We start from the raw sequence: 27234 nt of genomic DNA on the forward strand, positions 1-27234 counted from the left end.
GCAAAGCTACCGACGAAACAAGCACCAAGGAAGCAAAGATGAGTTCCCCGGCAGGGTATGCGATTGCACCGGTGCAATTCCTAACGAAACCCGGTGAACCAATGATGAAATGGGAGGACTGGAAGGAATATATAGACAATTTTATAGGGGTCTTGGAGGACGAGAATGAAGAAAAATTCACTCCTCAGCGGAAAAAACGCATCCTACTACTAAATCTAGGGCCAGAAGGACTGAGGATATATAAGAGTCTGGTACCCACGAAGAGAGAAGACACAGACGATGATGTGTATGCGCACGCGGTGGAGGACCTGGATGAGCGATACCGCCCCACCGTCTGTGTTTCAGTAGATAGATACAACTTCCAGCAAAGGAAACAAAAGGTGGGGGAATCCATCGAAGAGTATGTAGCAGCACTGAGGAAGCTAGCAGCCCCGTGCAGGTACGCACTGTGGGAAGACGAATTTATAAAAGACCAGGTGATCATGCACACCACCAGTGCAAACGTGCAAGACAAGCTGTGGGCGAGTGGGGACACCACACTCAAAGAAGTAATGGTCATAGTGAAGAGGGCAGAACTCTCAAAGAGGTGCGCCGAGGCTACCAGAAAAGAGACGGTCACCCCAACCATGGTGAACAGGATACAAGAGGGATATCACCGCAGGGACCAGAAAACCAAACCACCCATGGCCAAAGGGACCAGCAGATGGCAAGGGAAACATGCGGACAGCGAAAACAAGAAAACATGCTACAGGTGTGGAAGTTGGTCCCACGAAGCCCACGACAGACGTTGCCCGGCCTTCAGAGCCAAATGCATGCACTGCGGTATCATGGGACACTACGAGAAGGTGTGTCGGAAGAAACAGCAGAAAGGAGTGGTGAAATATATGGACCAAAGCCCAGAAGACCAGGAAGAAGCCACGGAGGAAGAGGTGGTCACAGTCTTGTGTATATATGATCAGGTATTGAGCGTGGATGCCAAGAGATCAACCAAACCGGTCCTAGAGATGTCCATGGGCGGCATAACAATTTCAGTCGTGGCAGACACCGGATCCCCATTTACCATCATACAGAGAGCAGTGTGGGTAGAACAATTCGAAACGGAGTTGGGCCCTGGGCTGGAGAAACTAGACATACGACCGGTAACATATAATGGTGATCGCATTCCCATGTTAGGCTTCCGACGTCTACTGTTTGAGTTCAGAGGCCGATCAGCGTGGTGCAAACTGTATGTGGCCGAGAAAGGACCCTCCGTCCTGGGATGGTTGGACCAAGGCGACCTGGGCATAAAACTCGACCCAGGGGGAAGGAACAGATCCTGCTCACAGACCAGGAGGAATGGCCGGACATGGATCGATGGAAGAAGAACTACCCAAAGGTGTTTGGGGGCACAGTAGGAAAAATGGAGAAATTCCAACACAAAATAGTACTTAAGGAAGGAGCCACACCAGTAGCACATAAGGTGAGGAATGTGCCCATTGCAGTGAGGGAAGCCGTCCAGACAGAACTTCAAGATCTGGAGAAGAATGGCATCATAGAACCCATAACCTGCGCCGAATGGCTGGCGCCTTTGGTGGTCGTGATGAAACCCAACGGGAAGGTCAGGCTCTGTGTGGACTTGAGGGAACTCAACAAGAACATAGTGGTGGAGAAATTTCCCCTTCCCAAGATAGAGGAGATGCTGGCGAGAACCAGAGGAGTCCAGTGGTACTCCACCATCGACCTCACATCAGCCTACCACCAGGTAGCTCTACACCCGGACAGCAAAAGTCTCACATCGTTCATTACCCCGTTTGGGTGCTACAGATTTTGTCGCATGCCGTTCGGGCTAGCCTCGGCGGCGGCTGTTTTCCAAAAGATGATGCACCAACTGTTCAGAGACTGCAAGGACGTACAGTACTTCCAGGACGACATACTAGTGATGGGCAGAGACAGAAGGGACCATGACCGGACACTAGATAAGGTATTACGGACACTGGAAGCCAAAGGGCTCACGGCGGAATGGTCGAAATGCCGGTTGGGACTGCAATCAGTGACCTATTTGGGCCACGAAATAGGGCAACAGGGGATCACACCCAAGAAGGAGAACGTGAAAGCCATTGTTGAAGCACCGCCCCCCAAGAACAAGGAGGAGGTCAGATCATTCCTGGGGATGGCAGAGTACTACAGTAAGTTTGTGGTACAATTCGCATCCAAGACCTACAACTTGAGGAGGCTGACCAGAGAAAGCACGGTGTTCCAATGGACACCGGAAGCCCAAGCGGAATTTGAAGTCATCAAGAAGGGGATCCTGGAAGCAATACCACTCAAGGGGTACGACCCACAAGGCGCCACCATACTCATCACGGACGCCAGTGACAAGGGGTTAGGTGCTGTACTTATGCAAGACCGAGGAAGTGGGGACATGGAGACAATTAGTTTCGCCTCCAGAGCACTGACGGAGACAGAAGGCAAGTACAGCGTCATTGAGAAGGAGATGTTGGCGGTAGTGTGGGCCATGACGAGGTTCCGGCAGTTCCTATGGGGCACCCGATTCCTGCTCAAAACGGACCACAAGCCGTTAGTGAAGGTTTTAACATCATGCGGACACGCCAGCGCCACACCCAGGATATCGAAGATGTCCCTAAAATTGTTGGAATTCAGATACGATGTGGAGTACATCCTTGGAAACAAGAACCGAGTGGCGGACTACCTGAGCCGAGCGGCGGCCATGGAGCCGGGAGAAGAAGACCCAGCGGATAGAGGAGAGATGGTGGCTCTCATAGAGGACCAAGAGAAGATCATCAGCATACAAGAGTGGACTGAAGCTTATGAAGAAGATGCTGACCTGATGGAGGCAAAAGTGTACATCACCCAAGGGTGGCCTGATAAGAAAAAGGTGAAACCCAACCTCAAACCTTTCTATGAGGTGAGAGAAGAACTGACAGTGGGAGACGAGGGCATATTCATCTACCGGGGAGAGAGAGTAATCCCCCCCACAAACCTCATCAACAAATTGCTGGTCTTATTGCATGAAGGCCACCTTGGCATTGGGAAACTCAAAGCCAGATCGAAACAGAACTACTGGTGGCCAGGCATGGACATAAGAGCAGAGAGACACGTCAGAGACTGTCCCCAATGCCAAGGGGCCGACAAAACGTTGAGGCCCTTACGCCCAGCACTGGGGAAATTCGACACTCCCTCAAACCCATGGGAAGAGTTGTCGATAGACATTTTAGGACCGGTGCTGGATGACCAGAGCGTACAGAAATATGTGTGTGTCCTCATCGACCGTTATTCCAAATGGCCAGAGATAAAAGTGAGCGAATCCATGGACACGGAGAACATCCTGGAGTTCCTATCGGAGACATTCACCCGAGAGGGAATTCCCAAGTCCATCTTAAGCGACAATGGGCCCCAGTTCACCTCAGAAAAATGGAAACAGTTCATGGGGAGAAATGGCATCTCGGTAAAGCACACGGCCATTTACCATCCGGCAGGAAACGGTCTGGTGGAACGATTTAACAGGGTGGTGATGGGGGCCATACAAGCGGCCATCAACTGTAACAAAGACTGGAAGAAAGCGGTGGAGAATATGGTATGGGCCTACCGTATAACGCCCACAAGTACGGGCTACAGCCTGTGAGAAGTTGGCCTGGTATATGCTGTTCACTAGTTCTAGTGACCACCTTGTACCATGCCAAGCAACCCTTATGGTGTGGTTGTAAGTCAACCTTTTCGGACTAGCTGCCCTAGTGGTAGCGTAGGCTAAGCAGTCTTTGAGGCTAAACTCGTGAAGCGTGTTAAGCAAGCTGTTTTACCAATAGTAACCCCCTTTTATACCAATGAAAGGACACCACACAGATATATATTCAAAATATATATGTATTTATTTCTCAAAGTAACCCCTAGTCTCTTTATGAGCACAGGAGCACAAATCGTCAAACAAGATTATCACAGAATACACAGAAGTTGCACGTTATATGGATAGGCCCTGGTGGCCACTCAAACCATATACTAAAATAGTGGTATAAGTACCACGAACAGAAAAGGGAAAAGGCCTAGGGCCTCTAGAATCGCTGGGCCTACAAGGAGCTAACGTCAGTTAGTGACCAGGAGGTCCACGGGTGGCGTGTGCAGAGCAAATAGTCACACGCGTGCTCCCATAGGTTTCAATGGGTGCGTAAAAAGTACAAAGTTACTGCAAAAGGAATCTTCCGGATGACCTAGGAACTTAAGATTTGGAACACAGGCACTAGAGATGTATTACTACACATGGGCACCGGAGTACCAGCTTTACCTCACCCACAGGAAGCGGGTGCATAGGCCTCAAAGTGCGTCGGGTTTCTTCTATCTGTTCCGTTGAGCCTGGGACAAAGATGCTGCAGGCGGTCGGTCGGGAAGAGATGCAGTGGATCCAAGAGTGGATCGGAGATGTTGAAGACCTGTAAGCAGAGGGGACAGTGTTCACAGTCACTAGCCAGTGACCAGCGTGGCACCAGGTGGGTACCAGGCGATGTCGGGTGCAAACAGGTGATGGGGGGTAGCTTGTCTCCACAGCCACGTGGTCCCTGAAGGTCGACGACGTCCAGGAGTCGGCTCACGAGCTGTCCCACGCAGGCTCTCGCTGTCGGCGGTGTCGGCGACTTGATCGAAGCAACCAAGCCTTGGCAAAAGCAATTGTAGGGGGATTCGGAAATCAGCTGTTGGTTCTGACCAGCAAGGTCAGAGGGATTGCTCCTTTGGAGGGGAGCAAGGGCCAGTCTGGAGCAACCAGACCAGCGGTGTTTGTCGTAGATTTCGTCGCCAAGATGGCCACTAGCCAGCGGGCCAGCAACCGGTTAGGCGCGTCGAGTGGCAAAATGCAGAAGGGCCCCACGCAGATCGTGGAGATGCTGGAGGGCTCACCTTTGGTGCAGATGCTGCTCGAGGGTTGGGCTTCTCAGGACCCAAAGCACAACTTGGAGGGAGCCTCGGTTGTTGCACTGGTCAGCTTGTCGTAGTCGTTCCAAGATGGCTGGCTCCACGTGTCTCGGTGCCTCCACGGGTCTCCTCTTTGCAGGGACTGTGGATCGGGCGGTGAGAGGTCTGGAGGTCCAGGTCTTGTCAGTCTCTGGGCTCGGGCTCCGGCGGGAGGCGGCGGCAAAGCAGACGTTGATTCGCTGGATGGTGCTTGCGTTAGCAAGGTGGTCACTCCCTGACCACAGGGGAGATTTCCTTCAGTCTTCTGTGCAGCAGAATGTCGAAGTTCCCGTCTTCTTCTTAGTTTCAAGTTGATTCCAGGATGTCTGAAGTCTTAGGACACAGCTCCTACCTTTAAGCGGATTCTAGGGGCCGGACTACCTGCTAGGTCCCTCCCTATGGGTGGGACCAGGAAGGGGGGTGGTTACACCCCCAATCCTTTGTCCAGCTCGCCCCAGGCCCGGGACTGGTGTGCCCCAGGACCGGTTTGAACTGGCATATGCACCGAGGCTCCTTGTGAGCCACAGGCATGTCTGGTTTCTTTCAAGCCCTACCTGACCAATACACAAAATCCTGTCTGGGGTGGTGCACGCACCCCCCTGGCAGGAAACCCTTTGTCCACACCTCCCAAGCTGGAAGGACTCCCAGCAGCAGGAGGGCAGACTTGTGTCTGTGGTGGCAGCATCCATTTTGTGGAGCTGAGGCTATGTCTGATTTTACCCGGGTTTCAGGTACTGTACATGTCGTGTCCCTCTAGAAGGGTGGAATGCTAACCCCGTCGCCAGAATTGGCGAGGGGTTAGTATTCCAATTCGTATGACACCTTACTCGACATGTTTTGATAAAGCCAAACCAAAGATAGCATTTAACCGCGAGGTTCATAATGCACTTAAGAGTATATGGTATGACGATATCTGGAAACAGTAGAAGGAAGTTGTTCCGACCACTGCAGACAGGCTCAGCTCATGCCAGAGCACCATCTCACATGGAACCAAGCACTCTGCCTTCAGGATTGTTAAGGCCTGCCATAGGAGTGACTTATAGGTTACCAGGTGTCCCATTTAAGTTTAGGTATAGGTATACTACACCTAAGTAAGAGGTGATTACACCAACTTACCCCAGCTGAGTGATCAGCCAGTTGTGTCAGATTGTTAGGCCAAGCCTGGGGTGGCATAATACATGCTTCAGCCCCTGGCAGGCCTTGGATACACCAATGCCCTGGGTACCTAGTGTACACTGGTACAGGGGCTGACAGGGTGATCCAACCAATTGGGTATGTACCTAGGGTACATGGAGTCCATTTTACAGAGAGAGCAGATAGCCTGAGAGCCTGAATGGCAGGATCTCAGGCCAACTAAGTCGAAAAACCAGCTAGACACTAGGCAAAAATTTGGGGGTAACCATAGTCAGATATCCACCTTCCTACACAACCCCCCCCCAAACGAAGGGAGATAAGGCTGACCTTGACCAGGTAAGCCTATATTGCCCAAGTGGCCATATAAGGAGGAACCAGCACTGGCATGGTTACCCCCTGTCTCATGGTCCACTAAGCAATCCCTCACCCTAAGGGTATCAGAGGGTCTCCACCATAGGGAATCTCTACCTGTGGTGTGTCTTGGCAAAGTAAAAGGCTGGTGTTGAGATGGAGTACTGAAGTGAGTGTCCTCAAAGTGAGGCCTCAGCTTCCTCCAATCATCCTCCACCATGGATGCCTTTCTTCCTTTAACTGAGTTGCACTGTGCTCTCAGGGTCAGCCTCTGGCTACCTAAAGCTGGAGGCTGGGTCCCTTTTGTGGGCTTACTGGAGGGACAGGTCAGGTTTGGGGCCCTAAGGTCCCATGTTTGCCTGTGCCCAACAGAATCCCCCTGGGGGAGGTCCCTAACTACCTGTAAAGGAGATCCCTCAGGAATGTTTTTACCCATCACCTGACTAGGGCTACTAGCCAGGCAATCCTCATTCTTTTGATGGGGGGGTTCTTGTGGACAGGGGCCCTCTGGGGGTCCACTGGCCTCCCTGACCTCTGCAGCCCTGGGCTGACTGAGGCAGGGTAGAGAGAGGCAGGCTACCTGCACCAGACTGGATCCCACCTTGGAAGGGGCCACTGACATCAGAGGCTCTGCCAGGCCAGGCCTGGCTACCTCTGGGGCAGTTCCTTCACAAGGGGTGAGGTCAGATCCCTGAGGAGGCTGACCTTTTCCTAATGTCTGGGGAGAGGGAGACTTTTCTTCCTCCCCACTACTCTCAGTTTGTGTGGAGTGATCCATTGTTTCAGGCTTCACTACACCTATGTCAGTCTGAGTATAGGCTGAGACCATTACAGCCTTGCCAACCTTTTCAGGGGGGCACTCAGTTTGTGTTTGAGCTGTGACTGTCACAGCTCTGCCAGTCTCTACAGGGAAGTCTGTCTGTGCCTGGGCTGTGGCTACCACTGCCCTTCCAACCTTTCCAGGGAGGAAATCTATTTGGACAGGGGTTGTGAATGGCACAACCCCACTACCCTTTTGTGAAAGGCCTACCATTTTAGAATGGGTGTCTTGTTCAACTCCAGCCCAAGCTGAGAGTTCTAAGTCATTCCCCAGTAAGCAGTCTACAGGCAAGGTTGGGGACACTGCCACCCTTTTAGGGCCAGTGACACCTCCCCAGCTGAGACATACCTCTGCCATGGGATGACTGTTCTGTTTGCCATCAATGTTGGTCACCTGGTAGGAGAAACCAGGCAAAAGCTGCTCAGAGGGAACTAGCCAATGGGCCACCATTGTGATGCTAGCTCCAGTGTCTCTGTAGGCCTCAGCTTTTGTACCATTGATGTAGGGCTCCTGTCTGTACCTACCCAAAGTGTTGGGACAGGCAGTGAAGTTGGCAAACCCCATGCCACCATCACAGACAAGAGTGGTTGCTGTAGGGGAATTGGCTAAGCCAGGGTCCCCCTGTGTTCCCCAAGTAAACCCACCCAGATTTCTGGGGGCACTCCCACCACCTGGGGGATTACTGCTGACAGTAATAGGTGGTGTGACAGGAGTAATTGGAGGAACAGTTTTGTTTTTAGCCCTTGGGCAACCGCTGTCAGTTTTCCAATGCCCAGGAGTTTTACACTCATGGCAGTAGGGCTTTTTAGCTGTGGTAGAGGAGGGAGCTTGGGACCCACCACCCTGTGTGGAGTTTTGGGGCCCTGAGGACGGTTTCTCTTTTTCTTTATCCCCACCCTTCTCTTGAGGCTTGGTGGTATCTTTCTTTTGGTCACCACCCTGGTTTTTAGGCCTGATCCTGGTCCTGACCCATTTATCTGCCCTCTTTCCCAATTCTTGGGGAGAGGTCAAATCTGAGTCTACCAGGTGTTGATGGAGAAGCTGGTTTTGACAATTACTTAAAATCTGCTCTCTCATCATCAAATTGTACAATCCTGTATAATCAGACACCTTACTTCCCAGCAACCAACCCTCCAAAGCCTTAGTGGCACATTCCACATATTCAGACCAGTCCTGAGTCTGTGTCTTCTGGGTGTCTCTGAACATTAACCTGTACTGTTCAGTGGTTAAGCCTAACCCATCAACTAGGACACTCTTCAGGACTCTGTAATTTCTGACATCCTCTTCTCTAACAGTGAGGAGTCTATCTCTGCCTCTCCCCTCAAAGGAGAGCCATAAGATTGCTGCCCACTGGTCTTCAGGAACCTGCTGCACTTTGCAGGCTCTCTCAAGAGCAGTCATCCATTTGTGGATGTCATCCCCACTTTTGTAGGGGGGCACAATCTTGGACAGGTTCCTATTGTCAAAGACCCTATCTTTGTCCCTAGGGACATTGCTGCCACCAGTGGGTATAGACCCACTCTCTCTATGCTGCCTAGCCTTGCTCAGTTTTTCTTCCATCAGGGCTACTTCTAGCTCCTGCTTCCTGATCCTCAGCTGGGCTTCCTGCATTCTGGCCTCATGTTCCCTCCTCTGAGGGGTGGTCAGTCTCCTTCTGGAGTGACCTTGAGAGCCTCTAGAGCCATGGGAAGCATTGGAGTCACCTGAGCGATTCCTTTGCCTTCCAAGCCCTGTGTTAAGTCCACTGGGGAGATCCAATGGGGTGAACCCACTGTCAGTCCCCAATAGCCTTAGTTTAGCTGGGCCAAGTATAACACTTGGCACTGGGCTAGTTCTCCCTTCATCCCCACTCACATCTGTATCCCCATCACTTTCTTCCTCTGTGGTAGGCATCCCATCTAAGGGGTGACTATTGGGAAGGGGTACTTCAGTGGCATCTTCAGAAGGGGGGCCTCCTGTTCCTGTCCCTAAGGGGGCTAACTGGGAAGCTTTCTTGAGTGCTCTCTGATTCTCATCATTCTGTAAGAGCTCTCTGAGCTCAGCAGAGTTTGGGTTCTTGGGCTGTTTAAGGCCTCTAAGAGTTGCCAAATGCCTGAGCTCATTCTGATTAAGGGTAGCAAAGCTGGTTGGTGCCCTCTGGGGGTCACTCTCGACAGAGATGGGTACAGTGGACCCCTCTGCCCCGGCCATTGCTCTTAAGTGTGGGTGGATGTGTTGCAATCTACCTACACTTGGGTTTACCTACTAAACCTATCTAGTAGTTGTAGTCAGGGTGTGCTACTCCCTTTGCTCTACAACAACTAAGTTCAGTAGAACTTATGTATATCTAATCTTGTTTTATATGTACCTACAGGTACCTATGTGATCTTTCAATTGGTAACCAAGAGATTACAATGGTAAAACACAGCAAGCTCAAATCCCACCGCTGCCACCAATGTGAGAAGTTGGCCTGGTATATGCTGTTCACTAGTTCTAGTGACCACCTTGTACCATGCCAAGCAACCCTTATGGTGTGGTTGTAAGTCAACCTTTTCGGACTAGCTGCCCTAGTGGTAGCGTAGGCTAAGCAGTCTTTGAGGCTAAACTCGTGAAGCGTGTTAAGCAAGCTGTTTTACCAATAGTAACCCCCTTTTATACCAATGAAAGGACACCACACAGATATATATTCAAAATATATATGTATTTATTTCTCAAAGTAACCCCTAGTCTCTTTATGAGCACAGGAGCACAAATCGTCAAACAAGATTATCACAGAATACACAGAAGTTGCACGTTATATGGATAGGCCCTGGTGGCCACTCAAACCATATACTAAAATAGTGGTATAAGTACCACGAACAGAAAAGGGAAAAGGCCTAGGGCCTCTAGAATCGCTGGGCCTACAAGGAGCTAACGTCAGTTAGTGACCAGGAGGTCCACGGGTGGCGTGTGCAGAGCAAATAGTCACACGCGTGCTCCCATAGGTTTCAATGGGTGCGTAAAAAGTACAAAGTTACTGCAAAAGGAATCTTCCGGATGACCTAGGAACTTAAGATTTGGAACACAGGCACTAGAGATGTATTACTACACATGGGCACCGGAGTACCAGCTTTACCTCACCCACAGGAAGCGGGTGCATAGGCCTCAAAGTGCGTCGGGTTTCTTCTATCTGTTCCGTTGAGCCTGGGACAAAGATGCTGCAGGCGGTCGGTCGGGAAGAGATGCAGTGGATCCAAGAGTGGATCGGAGATGTTGAAGACCTGTAAGCAGAGGGGACAGTGTTCACAGTCACTAGCCAGTGACCAGCGTGGCACCAGGTGGGTACCAGGCGATGTCGGGTGCAAACAGGTGATGGGGGGTAGCTTGTCTCCACAGCCACGTGGTCCCTGAAGGTCGACGACGTCCAGGAGTCGGCTCACGAGCTGTCCCACGCAGGCTCTCGCTGTCGGCGGTGTCGGCGACTTGATCGAAGCAACCAAGCCTTGGCAAAAGCAATTGTAGGGGGATTCGGAAATCAGCTGTTGGTTCTGACCAGCAAGGTCAGAGGGATTGCTCCTTTGGAGGGGAGCAAGGGCCAGTCTGGAGCAACCAGACCAGCGGTGTTTGTCATAGATTTCGTCGCCAAGATGGCCACTAGCCAGCGGGCCAGCAACCGGTTAGGCGCGTCGAGTGGCAAAATGCAGAAGGGCCCCACGCAGATCGTGGAGATGCTGGAGGGCTCACCTTTGGTGCAGATGCTGCTCGAGGGTTGGGCTTCTCAGGACCCAAAGCACAACTTGGAGGGAGCCTCGGTTGTTGCACTGGTCAGCTTGTCGTAGTCGTTCCAAGATGGCTGGCTCCACGTGTCTCGGTGCCTCCACGGGTCTCCTCTTTGCAGGGACTGTGGATCGGGCGGTGAGAGGTCTGGAGGTCCAGGTCTTGTCAGTCTCTGGGCTCGGGCTCCGGCGGGAGGCGGCGGCAAAGCAGACGTTGATTCGCTGGATGGTGCTTGCGTTAGCAAGGTGGTCACTCCCTGACCACAGGGGAGATTTCCTTCAGTCTTCTGTGCAGCAGAATGTCGAAGTTCCCGTCTTCTTCTTAGTTTCAAGTTGATTCCAGGATGTCTGAAGTCTTAGGACACAGCTCCTACCTTTAAGCGGATTCTAGGGGCCGGACTACCTGCTAGGTCCCTCCCTATGGGTGGGACCAGGAAGGGGGGTGGTTACACCCCCAATCCTTTGTCCAGCTCGCCCCAGGCCCGGGACTGGTGTGCCCCAGGACCGGTTTGAACTGGCATATGCACCGAGGCTCCTTGTGAGCCACAGGCATGTCTGGTTTCTTTCAAGCCCTACCTGACCAATACACAAAATCCTGTCTGGGGTGGTGCACGCACCCCCCTGGCAGGAAACCCTTTGTCCACACCTCCCAAGCTGGAAGGACTCCCAGCAGCAGGAGGGCAGACTTGTGTCTGTGGTGGCAGCATCCATTTTGTGGAGCTGAGGCTATGTCTGATTTTACCCGGGTTTCAGGTACTGTACATGTCGTGTCCCTCTAGAAGGGTGGAATGCTAACCCCGTCGCCAGAATTGGCGAGGGGTTAGTATTCCAATTCGTATGACACCTTACTCGACATGTTTTGATAAAGCCAAACCAAAGATAGCATTTAACCGCGAGGTTCATAATGCACTTAAGAGTATATGGTATGACGATATCTGGAAACAGTAGAAGGAAGTTGTTCCGACCACTGCAGACAGGCTCAGCTCATGCCAGAGCACCATCTCACATGGAACCAAGCACTCTGCCTTCAGGATTGTTAAGGCCTGCCATAGGAGTGACTTATAGGTTACCAGGTGTCCCATTTAAGTTTAGGTATAGGTATACTACACCTAAGTAAGAGGTGATTACACCAACTTACCCCAGCTGAGTGATCAGCCAGTTGTGTCAGATTGTTAGGCCAAGCCTGGGGTGGCATAATACATGCTTCAGCCCCTGGCAGGCCTTGGATACACCAATGCCCTGGGTACCTAGTGTACACTGGTACAGGGGCTGACAGGGTGATCCAACCAATTGGGTATGTACCTAGGGTACATGGAGTCCATTTTACAGAGAGAGCAGATAGCCTGAGAGCCTGAATGGCAGGATCTCAGGCCAACTAAGTCGAAAAACCAGCTAGACACTAGGCAAAAATTTGGGGGTAACCATAGTCAGATATCCACCTTCCTACACAGCCCGTTTCAAATATTGAGAGGACGGGAACCTTTCACGCATGACAACAGAATCTGGAAGGAGAAGGTAGTGACCAGTGAATGGTCTCCGGCGGTCGTAAGAGCAAATCTGGAGAGGGCACAAGCCATCTACACCAATAACTACAACAAGAGGAGGAGCGTGAAGAACACTCAGTTAGTGGAAGGAGAATGGGTGAGAGTAAAATTGGCTACCCTACAAAGGAAAGGAGACAGCAAGTACAGCAAGCCCATGCAGGTCAAGGAAGTGTATGATAGAGCGGCCCTGCTCAGCGATGGGAACGTGTGGTCGCAGGACCGCATGGCCCGGTGCAACAAGATATTGAGATGGGAACAGTGGGAACCGGAAGGTGAAAGCACGGAAGACGTGGATGAAGGGAATAAGGTGAGCGGAAGTGAAGAAAGGGAAGAAGCAGAGGCAGGAGAGGAGCAAGTAGGAGATCAAGGGGGAGAGACCCCTGTGGCAGAGATGGACAGACCGAGAGGTAATATGAACAGTGGAGGAGCGATGACTGAAGGAACAGAACGTGAGGAAACACAGAGCCAAGTGACTCGAGGGTACAGTGGTAAAGTGACCAGGAGCGGAAGACAAGTTGTAAGGCCCTCCAGGTTCCAAGACTTTGAACTGGACTGCGAACTGTAAGTGACTGATCTTTGGGTTGGAAAAAGGGGGAGATATGTAGCGGTCTAGTTGTTACCGCGTCACGCAGACGTGACGCGGGCATGGCACGTTGGCGCCGGCATGCGCGCGCAGAGCGAGCGCGGAGCGGGGGACAGTTAGCGCGTCGCAGCGAAGTGGAGAGAGTGTTGGCCGGCGCTCCTCGGCGTACTGCTCATGTGAGATACGAATAAACACAACGGAAAGATCACACATGTCTCGAGTGTTTATTGAGACAACTTTACAGAGTCCAGTGCTTGGGAGGAGGAGATCTTCCCGGCCTCCACGCCCGCCCCGTGCTGCACCTGGCAGAGGCGCCCTCGTGGCAGTGTCTGCGTGGGAAAGATCCCTTACCGGGATCGAGCCCAGAAAATAAACAGACGGAATAAAAAGTGCTTTTAATTTGCCCAGGTGTGCGTATTGTTGTCCGTGACTGAGCGAAGGAAGCACTGTTAGCAAACAACACACAGCAGACTGGCGCAGGCAAGGCCAAGCGCACACACGAGGGGTGTCACCTTTACTCAGGTGCGACGTGACGCGGCCTCTCGACCTGGCGCCATGTGTGTTCACTGCAGCTGGACGAGCTCGGAAACTGACTCCTCGAGTTCTGGCCTCTGAAACTCTGGCAGGCTGTCACTCCTTCCACGTCACTGAGCGCGTGCACTCCTGTGGCCTCTGATTTATTCTCCATCCTCGACCTCGTGCACTGAAATGACGCCTCAGTTTAGTTCCCCTCATCTACTTTTACGAAGCCCAGTGCTTCATTTGTGAAAAAATAAGTGCCGGTGACCTGTCAGGAGGCCACCGCAGTTTGGACTAGACATTGCCACTGCACTTACACAACTACTAACCATCACAATTGTGACACTTCAGACTGTTCGAGGCTGCCTAAGCTTTAAGTTTGGCTTGGTTGGCTGGTATTGTTGTTTTAATGTATACTGAATTAACAAACAACAGTTTTTGTACTCATCTTAAATTACAAAAACAGCGCCACCATGTGGCAGCTGTCATACCTGCAGGTCCCGGAAATTAAGTGCCAGTGCCGAGCACCGTAAACCACTGGCTCAAATTAAACACTACTTTCACCCATTTCTGACTGCTTACATTACTATAACTGGTTCTCGAGTACAGCGCCCCAATACCTTCGGGTAGAGTTGGTGCTATATAAAACTGCAAAAATAAACACATAAATATCATAGGACTCATTTACGGAAGTTTCGCCCCATCCTACATCATAGGCATGCACCTCCCAACATCATACAACTCACACACTTGGCACCTCGCACATTCGCGTCACCAGCGTTGTGCACGTGAATGGAGCCTCACTGCTTTGCACGTCATTGGTCATACACAAAAATGGAGTCTAACTTTATAACAACACGTCACATTTCCTTTACATTTGGAGAGTTCGGCTCCTTCCCACATCTTGGGGCTTGGCCAAGTGAATGAAGTTTCCCTATCTAGTCTGTTGGCCTCCATTTCTAGTCCTCACTGGCCACCCCCTGCTGTCCACTTCCTTCTTCCCTACCTCTTCTCAGGCCCATTCCTGCCCGTCCCCTCTTTTGTATCTCAATCTGCCTCATCTTTTTTTTCGCTTTGTTTAAGGTTCCTTCACTTGGTTGTCTCCCCCACCTTTCTGTCTATCCACTGATTCCTACTAATTTCCTCCGTCGTCCTCCAAGACCCGCCCCCAGCCCTAAACCCCCCAGCCCTAAACGTCTAGCCCCTTCACTCACCCTGATCATTTTTCACATTTTAGAGTCTCCCACATGATACAGCACAAAGTCCCACACTACCCACTCCCGCCGCTAGGGGCGTAACGGGGACCCCTGCAGCGGGACCCCAGCCCTTCATTGGGCCCCCTACACTCCCAAGGCCAATGATGTGGCGTTGCGGCCAGAGCTGCCCACTTTGGAACTGGGGACTAGGTTTGAGTCTCGGCGTTGGCGCAACATCCTGTGATCCTGGTCAAATCACCTCATCTCTCCCTGCCTAATAATGGCTGTGTCCTTGTTTAATTTAACTGCTGCTCTTTTAAATCGGCCCACTCACTACCTTCGGGTCGATTTCGCGTTATATATAAGTGTAAAAAATATCTTAGATATCCCTTCATAACATTCTCCAGAGCTCGGCACATTTTGCAATACGCGCTGCCACTGCCTGGCACAGAGGGGCCGGCCTAGCTCTCGCGCGGCACTGGGGCGGTGGAAAGTACAAGGCCAAAGGCGCCTCGTTCTGCAGCTCGTATAGTGCCCGTAGCACCTTGTTATGCTCAACAGTCGCGCATTCCCTCGCTGGCCCCTATTCCTTCTCCGGCTCTCACTGTCGCCCAGGGCCTTGCTCCCCGCCATCCTGGCCCGTGCCATTACTAACCTCCACACCCACCTCAGACTGGCGCACTGACTTCCCTACCTCAGCACAGTCCCTCCTCCGTGTCATCATCTCTCCCGGCCGCCCGTTCCCTCCCTGGACATCGAGTCCCTCCCTGGCCCTCTTGCGTCCCCTCCCCGGCCACCGGTCCCTCCCTTTAGCTCACTCCCCTTCACTCTCTCCCGGGGTTCCCCTGCAGGAAATGTCTGTGCAGGGTGTGGTCTGGCCAGGCTCCGGCCTGGCGACATTGGCCTTCCCGTGTCCCCCGGTTGGCTCGAGCCCGCGGACCCCTCGCCGCGCCGCGCCCTGTGGCCAGCCGGGCTTGTTGTTTCCTCTGCAGGGCCCAGTCTTGCAGGCGCCACGGTTAGGCGAGGCCCAGAGCGGAAGAGCGGCGACAGCGCGGCGGGGACCAACAGCAGCCAGGCCCGATGACTCCGTAGGACTGGGGGTACCAGGGTTTGCAACAGCAGCTATTGTTGCCACTCAAAAATAGGATTTCTTTTCGTGGACACTAAATTAAACGGGTGGAAATTTCAGTTGAACAATTTGAAATACTTATTATATATGTGACTTGTCAGTGCTGTGAAAAAAAATATTTGATGCCTGCTAAATTTTAGAACTGGTTATTTTGTCTCCACAGTGAGATATTTTGTTAGAAGATGCCACATAAATACAGCAGTAGTTGGAGTCGAAGTGGGGAACTCACAGCTTGCAGACTGTGCCACTACAAGAGGGAATCGTGGCTGCATCTCCCATGCTGCTGTCCCAATTTTGACAATGAACGTCGGCGACTCCTGCGCCCTATCTGCATTAAAAATAGTATAAAGTCGTGCAGCGAAGCATCAGCCCTGTGTTTTTCAACTACCAACACTATGACACTAGCGAGACTGGCGAAACTCATCCACCAAATGAGGATAGCCTTAAAAGCCGCTGACGAAAGTAGCGATACCCTGGGGAAGAGCATGGTAATCTCCGTGGAGGAAAGCTAATGGGTTTTATTAACGGCGAACCAGTGTTGCATCAACAGTGCCCACTGAGAGACACTTAGGGGCAGATTTATGTTTCCTGGCGCATCCCTGCAAATCAGCAAGGATGCGCCAGGAATGACGCGTCACGCAAGTTTACCCTTGCGCCACACATGATGCGCCGCATTTACAATGCGGCGCATCATGGCGCAGGAATAAACAGATGCGTGACGCAGCCGATGGCGTAAAGTTGGCGCAGTGCTTCAGTTGCGTCGCAAGCGCGACGCAACTCCAGCACTGTTCCAACCTACCCTATCCCTAACATGGTGCGTCAAGCCTTACGCCTGCTTCAAGCAGGCGCAGGGTTTTGGCGCATCAGCGTTGGGAAAGTGACTCAGTCAAATCTTATAGATTTGACTGAGTCACTTTTCAGGGGCGTTCCTGCGAGGGAACGCCCCCCCTCTGTCGACACGGCCACGTGAAACCTGTCGCAGGTTTTACGTGGCGCAGGGCTTTACATCGTGACGCATCTCCATAGATGCGTCACGATGTAAATATGGCGCAACGTGGCGCAGGGTTTACACCGCCGCTGCGTCACAAAAGTGACGCAACGGCGGCGTAAAAGTGGCGCATCTCCAATATAGATCTGCCCCTTAGTGCGCCACAAAGGGCAGTCCAAGAGCCCCGCAAACCAGATCATCTTCAGGGCAAAAATGGGGCGTCAAGAACACATGCTCACACGCTGGGGAAAGACCATACGGGTCTCGGGGAGGGGCGTCAAAATTTTAACCAGTTTTAAGGTTTTGAATCACAGTTTTTAGCCTTTTTGTACTGATCTTTTTTTACTCTAAAGATTTTAATTAATTGAACAGTTAATAAAACATAACAGTAGTTGGTATCATGTTTTTATTTTAGTATAATTTCCTTTGCTCAATCTCCTGAACGCATGTAGTTTTTAGTGCCCCAAAAATACACCCATAACTGGCTCATACCGAAATCGTTTGCAGATGGTCTTTGTGAAGTGGCAGCCTGTACTCAAAGAGTGAGACGAACCAGAGGAATGGTACAGGGCTCCAGAAGATGAGACTCACACCGAGTAAGTGAAACCCGGTGGCAGTCGCCGCTGTGTAGCTCCAGTTCAACACATTTTGCAATCAAAAGGCATTTTTTGATTTGCCCATAACTTTTGACAATGTGGACGAATTTGACCTAAAATTAGCAGTCTACTTGCTTAGTTAGCTAAGCTTCGGCATGCCAAGTTCCATGAAGATCAGTGCAGGGTAAAAATTAGGGGAGTGCAGAAAGTTTGTTTCCCATTTTAGCTCCCTTAGTACATTTTGCTCACACACACACACACCCAGAACCAGCTACTGCACACACTCTCAGCAGCCAGACAGAACGCCATACATCCACCAAACACACCAATCTCCCAGCCAGAACACCACACTTAGCACCCACCCAGACCACAACACACGCTACACACACATACACTCAGCACCCATCTAGAACAAGAGCCACCCACCACACACAGCACACACTCGTTGTACCACCACACAATCACCATACACTCTCAGAACTCCGTGATAACATCACACATTTATGCATGCTCCCATCTCAGAATTACCCATTTACCCCAAAAAATCTCTGTGGTGATTAATATTTGTATGGATTTCAATGCCTCTTTCATGGCCCTCTTCATTGTCTCTTTCATGTTCTCCTACGCATGTCGCACGTTTAAATATGAGCACAGTTATCCATAGGGTCAGTGGTTAAGCATTTCCAAGCTTTTTTAAATCTGTTTTTTAGGTCTCGCCTGACCCAGCGCATGCGCTGGTCTGGCAAGACTTATTGAGAGGCTCCAAAAAGTGCTACCAGGCCAGCCGAGCGCTACAGTGCATGTGCGCGGGCGCACGCGCCACGCTTGACCGCGATTACTTTCACTTTCGCGGCCGCACGGCCGCTTTGATGTTTGATCGCGACCACTTTCACGGCCGCTTGGCATAGCCAATAGGTCTCGCTTTTGGGACCTTATAAGTATTTAGATATGCAACTGTAGCATGACTAAACACTTATAAAGTCCCAAAGGCGAGACCTATTTGCTATGCCAATGCTTGTTCTTTATTGAAATGTGCATGTTGAACATGGCTGAATAATACCCCAGAAGTGACAATATCCCATATGTGCTTTAGGAGCATGACACAATACTCTGATATGGCTTCCAGAATCAGACCCATTTCTCTATACATGGCCTCCAGAACTGGACACAACTATGGCATCTAAAAGAGGAAACAGAACTGTGATGGTGACCTCTAGAATCAAATACAATACACTAGATTTGACCTCCAGGACCAGGCCCAATATGCTTGATGTGACCTCAAGAATAGGACACAATACTCCAAATGTAGCCTCAACAATCAGAAACAATACTGGAGAGGTGGCCTCCTGAATCGTACACAATATCCTAGACGAGGCCTCAAGAAATGGCCATAATTCACTACATCTGGCCTGCAGAATCAGGCATATTATTTCAGAGTGGACCTCCTAAAATGGAACACATACTTTAGATGTGACCGCCTGATTCAGACCTATCATTCCAGATGTGGCATCCACGATCAGACAACTCCATGAAAGGGAGCGGCATCTCGTCCCAACCATTATTGAAGTCAATGGTGTGCATCCCACCTCTATATATGATGTTAAACTTACAATGCCATGCTGTGGGATAGCACCCGCCAGTTTAAAAAGGACATCAAAGTAGAAAATGACATCGGAGTATGGGTCCACACGGCGGTGAAACATCAAGGTTCATTCAAAAGCTGGTTATTTCAAACGAAAATGGACTTTATTACAATTGTTGATGACAAGAAGTTTCAGTATATGTTTTTTAAGCAATAGGCCTTAGGTTGAACGGGCTCTGTAGAAGGAGATAATAATTGTTGAGCTTGAGATTCCACACAGTTGCATTATGGGAATTGAAGTTAGTGCCATTTGATAACAGCGCTAATGGCGGGAAAAGATGCAGTTACAGGCCAATTGGGAGGAAGTGCAGAGGGCACATTTGGTTAAAGAGGGGAGGGGAAAAGGGGTGTATGATTACTTCCTGGAACAAAGATGAGGTCGGAGGATTTTTTAACGCTTGTGGCAGGTACGAGAAAAAGTTGTGACATCGTAAGAGGGGTAACAGCTTAGCTAAACGATCCGCGCATGGTAGTAATTATTGCAAAAAAGTTATAAATTAGGGAAAGAGATTTTAAGATAACAGCATGCTTGGTAATAGCGATGTGGCCGAAACGGGATGAACACGAAAAGTATGCATTAAGGGGGTTTATCTAGCAGTGCATGAATAGTACCTCGAGAATAAAGGAAAGGAGGTGGTTGTATTTTTTAACAGATTGACACGATGGGAACTGAAGGGAAGGGTACGTACTGTGAATATACGATTTCATTGTGGAGGAAGGTCAACAGGGAGATAAAGCCATTTGGTATTTTTGATTGTTTAAACATATTTGTGTGGTAAAACATGATGGAAACATGAACTGATTACAACTTTATTGTTACTTTATAGTGACCCCTGACGAAGGGCATCTTCAGCCTGAAATGCATTGGGTTTTTATCTGAATAAACGCTGCCTTTTGTTGAACAGTGCTTCAGTCGTGTTCTTGTATAGAGGCCAGGATGGGCACAATTGGAACATAAGAAATTTGGGAAATGGCACAATTTTCCACGTGTGGACTAGAATTTCAGAGAAAGCATATACAAAAGAGGAAACATGAAGGAATACAAAGGATAAAAATGTTTAATATGAAGTTAAACCTGCCATAAGGCACAATACAGCTGTGCAACTGGTTGGGGCGAGATGCCGCCCAATTTCATGGAGTTGTTTGTCTAGATGGTGTCATTTGGGCATGGCGCCGTACCAGTTTGCACGCAATCTTGGTAAAGCTTGGACAAAATTGTTTAATTATTAAAGTCAATGGTGTGCATCCCACTTCTATATATGATGTTAAACCCCACGATCAGATACACTAGTCCAGATGTAGCCTCTGTAATGGATACAATACTCTAGATGTGCCCACGACAGAATACACAAGTCATGGAATTCAGAATCAGACACAGTGCAACTGATCCTCCTTCTAGACTTGGACAACATACTCTAATCAGAACAATGTTTCACATCTGGCCTTCAGAACACTTTACTATTCAAGATTTGTGCCCAAAACTGCACCACAAGCTTGTACTGCAAATGAGACCTCCAGAATTCGACACCAGAAACGTATTATGGCCTACATAATACTTCTATGTGGCCTTCAGAATCCTAATACGCCAGGTATGTCTCCAATAGTCAGTATTCCAGATATGGCTTCCAGAACTGAACGGAATATTCCAGACACTTTACAGGCCCTACTGACTTGGGACAGTCACTGTCCTCCTCTATTCTAATGTCCCAAAAGACAGACCTATCTCTGCGTGTCCGTACTGTATGAAATTAGAACGTTTCAGTCAAAACACCACCCAGATGCTGTAGAGTCCCTATGCCATCTGACCTTTCCCTGGAAGGATGCCTCTGATAGTTACACTGAGAGTAAGGGTAGATATAGCAATGCATACATAGTATAATTACTTAGTATATTTATTTAGATATTTGGGTTACATAGCATAGTTGTACTGGGAATATTTTGTATTCATACACAATTAGTAGTGTAACACTGATACTCTTTTCGGTATAGGTGCATAAAAACAGCACACATACTATTATACTATTATAGCTACATGCAATTGGTATCTTTGCCTACTTAGCATAATTAGATATTAAGAGTTGTTATGTAAATAAGATATATAAAAAAGATATATAAAAATGAGTGTAGGTCAATATTTTGTGTTCTTATTGTAGCTAAATTAAATGTTATATCCCACCAATATTGTCTGTATGGCTCCTGAACCCCGAAGGAATATCGTTTCATCTTAATATCAAGGTCCAAAATATTTTTTCATTCCCATCCTCCCTCCCTACGTCCCTCCCTAGCCCACCTTATATTTCCAACTATAAAAACAAAACAGTAATGATAATAGGCGTATTTCCCTATCGACACCTCCACCAGTTGCCCGGTAAGGATAACAAGGCATGTGAGCCCTTAACTGCTCAGCTAACTTTACAGAGTCCACAACAAAGCGCTCTAAAGTCCATCTTAGAAAGAGAGTCCCCCTATTCATTTGAACTGCGTGCTATGTTGTTTTAGTGTAAAGTGTTGCAATGTTACTGCCATAAATGCCAGCGATTCGTGTTTGTTTTTAAGGGAGATTTGATCAATAAAATGGGTAAGCGGTCATTCAATTTGTGTATTCCTTGCTCATAATATGCCATTAAACACATTTATTTGAGTCAAACCTCCGCCGTTGGTATGATCTCCAATTTCTAGAAACGTAGTGTTCAGATTTGGAAACTGATAATATAGCAAACCATTACTCCAGTAGTGGGGTTATCCCAGATGTCACAGTTCATTGAAGATAACTCCATACTTTCTGACTTCCAAACAGGATTCTGTCTAGGAAGGGGCACAGAATCCACCCTCATCGCCATCTTAGATGACAGTGAATACATAGTAGACCAGACCAGCGTTGCTGCACTACTTCTCCTGGACTTTTTCAGCTGCCTGCGACACAGTTGACTATGACACTCTAATACAAAGACTCTACAAAGCCGGCTCTTGACTGGATCAAATCCTACCTTCAAAACAGGGCTTATGTCATCCATGCTCCCCCTTTCTCATCCAAACCGTACTTGACAAACGCTGGGGTTCCTTAAAGCCCTATCATCTCACCCATGCTTTTCAACATCTACATGAAGTCATTACCATCAAGGATCAATGAATTTCAGCTCACATGCTATAACTGTGCAGATGACTCACAAATACTACTTAAACTGGAAAGCCCCAAAGACATTGGAAGCTCAAAAATCTTCAGTTGACTCAGAGCAGTTGATCAGTGGATGACATGGAGCCACCTCAAATTAAATGCTTCCGAAACAGAAATACTCACATGTGGTGATTGGAAAAATTATGACTAGTGCTCCCGGTTTTATGGTATTTATTTTTTTGTCATTTCCGTCTGTATTTATCCATATTTATTTTTTGTCAACTTTATCTTATTTATCAATATTTATTTTGGGTTTTGTGAAAAAAGTAAAGCTGAAACTGGTATATTTCCACATTTATTTAACCAATAAATATGCAGTCATGCTTGAGCGCCTGCCAGGTTTCAGTGATATGAACACCCGCAGAAGATAAATCAATGCACTTATATAAAAATATGCACATTTCAGTATCAGCCTTGTGCATACTACTGCTGTTTAAGCCTCTTTACTAAAATACCTTTCTTTTTTACCCTCCTTACCTATCAATCCTAACAGTTATTGGCCTGGCAGTCATGGCAAAGTGTATTTAGAATCACTCAAAAAGCACCCTTTCTGTTTTTATCCACATTTAAAAATAAATACAGACAAGAAAATAAATGGGTTTCTGTTTGTATTTATCTGAAAAAATCGGTAAAAACGGGAAAACGGGAGCCTTAATTATGTCCCACTCTCTGCCTAGCCTGACAATCAGGGACCACCTCCTTAAGTATCTAAGGAGGTAAGAAACCTTGGAATTACCATTGACTACAAGCTATCAATGAAAGTCCAAGTGGACAAGTTAGCAAGATCAAGTTTTACTACTATGAAAACTGCAACACATCTTCCCCCACCTAGGATTTCCACACAAGGTTCAGGCTACAATCTCTCTTGTCCTGTCTAAACTTGAATACACAAGTGGCCTCCACCACAGATCATCTTTATCAACTATGAAAAAACGCTTCTGCCAGACTACTCCTACATTTAAAGCCACAAGCCTAGAGCTCCCCTGCATGAGAGCCCTACATTGGTTACCGGTTGCCATAAGATCCACCTTCAAGCTGCTTTGTATCACCCACAAAGCAATACATGGAACAGGCCCACTATTTATCAGGAATAAAAAACCACCAAATATATGCAACAAAGGAACTCCCTCTCAAGATTGGCACCTCGCCTCAAAACTCCACCCAGCATACAAGAAAAAAAACATGGGTGGTACATCTTTCTCTGTTCAAGTAGACAAACAATGAAATTCATTACCCACAAACATAAGAGCCACAGATAACTATCTTATCTTCAGAAGACTACCCAAGAGTTGGCTCTTTCCTACATGACAACCGCACTCAAACACATATGGACATCATATGCCTGTAAATAAGTATAATTTAGTTATTTGTACGTATTTAGATATGTGCATTTCTTTGTACAACAATATATTCTCTTATGGTTTGAAAATATATCAATATTCTTTAGGTCTGCTTAACAAATGTATATATTACTTATGGTTGAGAAATATATATAGAAATATATATTTATACATTACTTTATGCTCAACATGTGTATAGGTCGCGAAATAGTTTTCATATAAGTTATTTGGTTAGATGTTTATGGGTCCCTGTTTATTTTATTTATATATCACAATATGTAAATATGATCATAACAATTGTATATATAAGTGCTTCACTATTGAAATATTGACAAAAACATAAAAATAGAACAAATATAAATATATATAAATATAATATAATATAAATATAAAAATGCACAAATAAATTAGCTTTTATGTACAGCAACACCTGAAAGTATGACTTTCTAACTATCTACCCATTCTTGCATATATGGAACTTTATGCAAAACAATTGTATATCTCTTTATTATATTCTTTATACATGGATAACGTTTCTCTGTAATTGTGTGTCTATGTTTTTATTACTTTACCCCTACCGAAGAAAAAAAAAAGAAGGAAAGAAAGAAAAAAAGAAAGAAAGAAAGAGAAAACCTTCAAGTCCCTCCGATGCACTACTCTATGTATCATGCTATACCTCTCTCGATATATCCTTTACCTCCACTCTCTGACTCATCCCAAACCTCATTTGACTACTATGATCTCCCTAAGATCCTTTCATGACTCTTCCCTCCTTGGCTCACCCCAAACCTCATTCTAATACTATGATCTCCCTTATAACCCTTTCTAGACTCTTCCCTTATTAACTCCCCCAAACCTCATTTTACTATTATGATCACCAAAATAACACTTCCAAAACTCTTCCCTCCTGTAGCCCTATTTTGATTTATCCCAGACCTCATTTTACTACTATGAGCTCCCTAAAATCCCTGTCTAGACTCTTTCCTTCTCTATCCCTCCTTTGACTCATCCCAACCCTTATCTAACTAATATGAACTCCCAAATAACTAAGCCTCCTTTATCCTATTCAATCAAACTAACCCCTCAAATTAACAATTTATAATTCCCTATTGTAATCCACCACTAATCCTTTGGGTTCCGGAGTAGCGTGCTACTCACCGAAAATGCCTCTCAGGGGTAGTAAGCGCTATATAAATACAATTACAATCTCCGGATATTGGGTTGTGTCATGCAGCTGCACTGCGGAGTCTACCAAGTTTCCTGTAGCCCCTCCATTTAGATTGTATTGCTCTCCAGACATTATCCAAGTAAAATTTCACCCATTGACATTCCCACACTATATGGACTATATTGCTGTCAGCTTGGTGCCATCTCCAGCACTCTGAGGTGGGGGAAATGTGTGCCTCTTCATATTGTGGTGGGGACTGGTGCCATCTGTGCACGATTTTATAGTATCCTAGTTTTAGCCTGGTCTGCCGAAGGTATTTATCATGGTGTAGTAAGAGATCTGAGCAGTCTTCTTGATGTGATTGGTCTGACTAACAGTCCTTAAGCTGGGACCTTGGTGAGCTTGACAAAAAACTGCATTAAGATGGCATACATCCCAGAGACCGTCGTTGGCCCTGGAATAATAAAGGTAATCTTAGCTTATAGAAGCACCCATGGCCAAATGCTGGTACTGGCATACTGGAGCCAACTGTTAGCGTGACAGGTACTTGTGAGAAAATTGGCACTGCCATAATGGAGGTAATTTTTAGAAAATGAGGTATACACATGGAAAAATTATGGCGCAGGCACATTTAGGAAATTATTTGTCAAAGTTTGCAAAATGCGGACTCATTGAAGGTAATTTGTGGCTTTAGGGGAGACAACGGTGACATGTGGAAGGGGGGGGGCAAGCATGACAAAATACCAGCGCTGACATACTCGAGGTGGTTTTTGACACAAGGGTTATCCATGGTATATGGACAACATTAAGGGCAACATTCTGACACTGGCAAATTGTATGTAATTTTTAGTATATGGGGGCATCCATGCCATACGGAGCCACACATGACAAAATGCTGTCCTGGCACAATGGAGGTAATGTTTGACATATGAGGACACCCATAACACATTTTAAAAACAGCAGAGTCTATTCTTGTGGAATGCCAGATATCACTGGACTTAAATATTTAATGAGTGGCCTTTTAAAGCATCCGGTCTTTTAGCAAATGTATGTGAAAACTGTCCTTTTAAATGCATTATTTGATCCCTCTTAAAAAAACAATTCTCTGGGAGAAACCCTGACTTCCCCCTTAGAAAAGGTCTGTCTCACTCACTTTGCTTTCTATAATTCAGGGGAAGTATTATGCCCCACCACTTTCAAAGGTCATGTCTGCACCCTAATGTAGTTGGCATTAAAAACGGATTTTTGTCTGGGTTGTGTTATGTTAATTAAACAGCTATTATGAAACTTCAGCAATGTCAATTATTGTGATGTCTTCAGTGTTACGGACATGTGACATCACTTACTGGAGGCATTCAGAGTTAAAGGTCATATGAAGTCCCTTCCTGTGATGTCATTAAAGTCAAAGGGTGTTTGATGTCACTTACAGCCCCCCTGGTATTTTGGTGAATCAATGTTCATGTATAATATTTTGGTACAGTTAAGAAAGTTCTTACTACAGTCACATTAGCCATTTATACAAATGATGCAAATTGTTTTGCTCCAGACATAGCAAATCTGGTGGTAGCATATTTGGAATATACCACAATTCTTTCACCCTCCAACCTATACAGATCAAACATAATAACTTAGAAGAGATACATAGATTATGTATTTATATTATAGGGAGGGGAGGTACAGGAACTTATAGGGTTTGCAGTATGAATAAATACACAGAGCCCAGACTTAAAATTCAGATGTAACCATAGCAAAACAGAGACACCTTATCTTGATCTTCTAGTGAAAAATTACAATTGGACAGTTTACATGAAACTCTAACAGAAATCCATAGACAAAAATTCCTTGTTAGCCTACAGAAGCTGCCACCCGAGGTCACTTTCAGACAACTTACAATATGGTCAGTTTTCCCAGAGGAGACCTTTTTCTACCCAGATAAATGATCACTTCAGAAAAGCATAGATTCTTGGTCGTTAACTTATTGAGAGGGTGTACCTGAGGAAGATAATACGTAGAGCCCTAAAGCTGGCCTGGTACTGTCCTGGAGAGTCTCTTCTTACCCCCAAAAGATTAGAGAAATGACACTGACAAGATGATCAGGATCTCCACCTATAATCCAGTGAGTAATTCAGAAAATCATTATAGACACTAACCTCTACTGAGGAGGTGAGTAATGAGAAAACCTCTTTTTTTGTTTACAAAAGAAACAGAAGTGTAAAAGATCTAGGGACAGTGGGAGAACAACAACAATACAACATAATGCTCCAACATGGAGCTCTAGTGTCATATTACCGCTACATAGCACATCACATGTCGGGCCTAGCCACTTTGATCTGTTATCCATACACTTACAACCAAGTTTGTCACGTATCATCACTCT

The sequence above is a fragment of the Triturus cristatus genome, chromosome 3_2 (genome assembly GCF_964204655.1).
Source record: "Triturus cristatus chromosome 3_2, aTriCri1.1, whole genome shotgun sequence".
Taxonomy (NCBI): domain Eukaryota; kingdom Metazoa; phylum Chordata; class Amphibia; order Caudata; family Salamandridae; genus Triturus; species Triturus cristatus.